Here is a 4159-nt window from a genome sequence, read left to right as displayed (position 1 = left end):
TGGGAAGACAAGCCCCTTGGTCTTGCAAACTTGCACAGGGGAAGGCCAGGGTCAAGAAGTGGGAGTGGGTGGGTAGGGGAGCGGGGACAGTGGGGAGGTTATGGGGAACTTTCGGGATTGCATTTGAAATGTAAATAAAGATAATATCTAATAAAAAACATTTTTAAAAAATTGTGAATAAGCAAAAGAAGATAAATAGTAAAATGACTTTATATTACCAATCCAGGCAGAAGTAATCTTAGTAATTTTGAATAAGTAATTGTGACTAGGTTTGTCTATGAAATATTTAGTTAAACATTTATTTATTTTTAACAGCTAAATCAAATACCAAGAATTTTAACTTAATGATAAACAAAAGAACTGAATGGCAAAATCATTTCCATCTTTTATATAAATGATTTTTGTGCCAGGATGATCATAGCTTTCTGATGTCTTTATTCTAAGTAAAATGATATATTGTTTGTCTTTTGATTCAAATGAGAAAAATAAAACATAAAGTTGTTTCTAAAAAGATATGCTTAAATAAGAAATTTTTACTTCAAAAAAACTTTTTAATTTCCAATTAGCACAAAAATAATCTATTATTAGCTACCCCTCACCCATTCAGGCAATAAAACCAAACCAAACTAAATCAAAAAATGAAAAATAAAATAAAAATAAAAATAAAAATAAAAATAAAAACTTCCTCTGAAGGCAGATGTGGAAAATGATCTGAGCTTCTTCCAGATCAAGTGTTTAGTGTCTCCAAGGTGATGATGCTCCCCATATCTGAGATGTTCTGGGCAATGGGAACTGAAGCCAGCATCTCTAAGGAACTATCACAAAACATGGTTACTTCGTTCAGAGTCTGTACAAAGTAACACATTGTATGCACACTTTATGTAAACCCTAAGTCTATAAAGAAACTTAAAAAGACCTCAAAAGTGATCTGTATAATAGTCGACTGTTTTTTATGAAAATTACTTCCAATAAATTATCATTAAATATTTCTAGTTTTTAAATCTTTAAAATGTATTCGTTATCATTATTGGGGGTACATATCTGCTATGATGCATGTGTAAAGGTCAGAGGACAGCTCTGGAGTGAGTTCACTCCTTTGTCCTTCATGTGGCCTCTACAGATTGAATTCAAGTTCTCAGGCATGCCAGGCAGCCACTCATACCCGCGTATTTGAGTGATTTTAAAATATTTTGGGTTTCTTAAACTTTGTATCTCAAGTTATATTTCACGCAAGAGTTAAGAATAATAAGTTAACAATAATCTATACATATATGCTAACTCTTAAAACATAAGTATTTCTTCATATCTTCACATTTCTTCACACTATCAAACATATTTGGAACTTAGAAAGATGAATGTTCAATATTTTAATTTTGAAACAAAATTGCTCAAATTTTAACCAGGGAGATGACACAAATCAAATGACTTTGGTCTGCTCCCTGGAACCCATGTGAAGAACTGGTTGTAGCAGTGCACATCTGTAATCCTGGCATATCCACAGTGAGATGGGAGGCAAAGAAAGGCTATCATCTAAAAGACTATGGGTGAGCTACTCTGGAGTACACTGTGCAACAGCAGAAACAAGAGAGACTGTGACTCCACAGTGGAAGGAGAGAATTGATGTTATCACCACATCTAAGGAAGCCAGCAGAGTCTTCACCACCCTTCTTTACAAACTACCCAACCTCAGATGTTTTGTTAGAACAGTGGAAAATGGATTAACAGGAATTGCAAAGCCTTATGAAAAAAAAAAAAAACAAATTTTTTAAAAAAAGAAAACGTTTGGAAACCTGATTTTTTTGAAAGAAAGAAAGAAAGAAAGAAGAAAGAAAGAAAGAAAGAAAGAAAGAAAGAAAGAAAGAAAGAAAGAAAGAAAGAAAGAAAGAAAGAAAGAAAGAAGCTCATTATTTAATAAAGCATGGCCCCTGGGCTCTAGATCATTTGTTTTCAACCTATGGTTGAGAACCCCTTTGGAAGTCAAATGACCCTTTCACGGGGGTCAAATATCAGATATCCTACATATCAGATGTTTACATTATGATTCATAGCAGCAGGAAAAATTACAGTTACGAAGTAACAATGAAAATAATTTTATGGTGGGGGGTCACCACAACATGAGGAACCATAATTAAGGGGTTGCAATTAGCAAGGTTGAGAACCACTTCTCTGGATGGGCATTTTCTCTGGAGGTGGTAAGTGGTGTGAATGAACATGTAAGTGCCAGGGACATCAACTTTAAGTAGCAGAAAACAAAAAATACATTTTGTAAGGCTCCTGAAATACTCTTGCAATGGGAATAACACCAGCAGTATTAACATTGACAACATTGAGTTCAACAGGCAGTTTTTCTGAGTCTCAATTTTAACTGTCCTTGTGCGTTAAGAAATGCCAAATATCAATCTCATTATGTAAAGATTCTGAGAAATGCAGATGTTACAAAGATGTAAAGCTACTCCCAGACCAGAGTCTAGGAAGCAGGCAGGCATGATGGAGATGTTAGGCTAGTGAACAGTCAGGCAGATGTGTCTTGTGTTGTCTATGGTTTCTGACTTAGGGAACCTCCAGTATGGATGCCCCAGGTATCCAGATTTTACATAGACACAAAGGGATGGAGCAAGAGTCTTCATCCTTGTTGCCACTGCTTTTCCATCAAGGAGACTTGAAATCATAGTCTGAGCTTCGTTTTAATCTGCTTATCCTCTGTGTTATCCAGTGGAGCAGAACCTACATTATAAATATGTATTACAGGTTGAGTTACATAATATGGACTGTGTCGTAGTTTCTTCGCCTATTGCTGAGATAAAATAGTTCACAAAAGCAACTTAAAGGAGAAAGAGCTTACTTGTTCACAGTTCAAGGTACAGTCCCTCAGACCAGAAAAGGAAACGCAACCGCTTGAAGAATAAGTCAGAAGAAAAATGTTATGAATGTATGCTTTCAGCTAACTTTCTTCATTTTATTCAGTCCAGGTTTGCAGCCATAAAATGGTACTATCAACAATGGAAGGGTCTCTCCACCTCAGTTGATGCAATCAAGACAATGCCCCACAAGCATGCCCAGAGGACCATCTCCTGGATGATTCTAGATTCTGTAGAGTTGACAGTACGAACCATCACAGTCTGTATAGCCCAGAAATCACTATGAATGCTGGAGAGCTGGGAACTGGTAGTTACTGATCTGTGAGTTGGAGGCTTCAGCAGTTCCAATCTGAAGCTGAAGGCCTGGATAATTTCAGAAAAGCCATTGGGTTTCAGTATACATCCAAGCTATTGAAGCTGTTTTGTGTTGAAGCTGGTTTGTGATATTAGTGAAGAATAGCATCAATGAGGCAGCAACAGAGTAGATGCACTCACAAATGAAGAATGGAACAAAGCAGGCAAAAGTACCTCTGCTCTTCTCTCAGATCTCTTAGTATCCGTGCTACTGCTAGAAGGTTCTGTCTACTCTGGAATAGGTCTTTCCAGGAAATACTCTTACAGACTAGACCAAAAGTGTGTCTTTTAATTGGTGTCATATCCTATCAAAATGATGATCAAGCTTAACCATCACACCCTCTGATAATGAAAACATTTTACTGCTTTTATTTGATGATTTACACAAATTAAGTCATAAATTTTACTGAAGTTTTCATGGTTTCTCTACCCTTTCTGAGTTTTAGTTTGCACCAATAATGATTATGGAATCTTTTGTCAATAGTCTAGAAAATTTGGGCATGTCAAGATTCTATGGGGTCTAGTTTCACGGACTATGGCTTCTAAGGCAGCATGTGTCAATCAGTGGTACTCACTGGGAAGCAGCCTTGAGCCTAGCTTCTGCTCCAGCCTCTGGAGAGGGTGCTGGAGATCTTAGCCTGAGGCCTAGCTCTTTTTCTAAGGGACCTCACACCCTTCAAGGAAGACATGACAACCCTCCCCCTACTTTCAAAGATTTGCCTCCAGCTTGGATAAGATCCTGGGTCTGGCTTCCCACTGAGTTTATGAAACAGCATTAATCCCTAATATTTCTTGGGTTCTTTTTGTTAAATGAAGGTCTTGATTTCATGATGAGTGAGTTTATTTCAAGCTCTAGAATTTTCTTTTTGTGATAGAAAAGAAGTCTGTGATTAAATTTCACAGTACAATAATCATCGTGGGAGCATGGTGGAACAAAAGAAGAAGCT

This window comes from Mus pahari, chromosome 16 (assembly GCF_900095145.1).
Source record: "Mus pahari chromosome 16, PAHARI_EIJ_v1.1, whole genome shotgun sequence".
Lineage (NCBI taxonomy): Eukaryota > Metazoa > Chordata > Mammalia > Rodentia > Muridae > Mus > Mus pahari.
Note: the sequence above shows the minus strand (reverse complement) of the source record.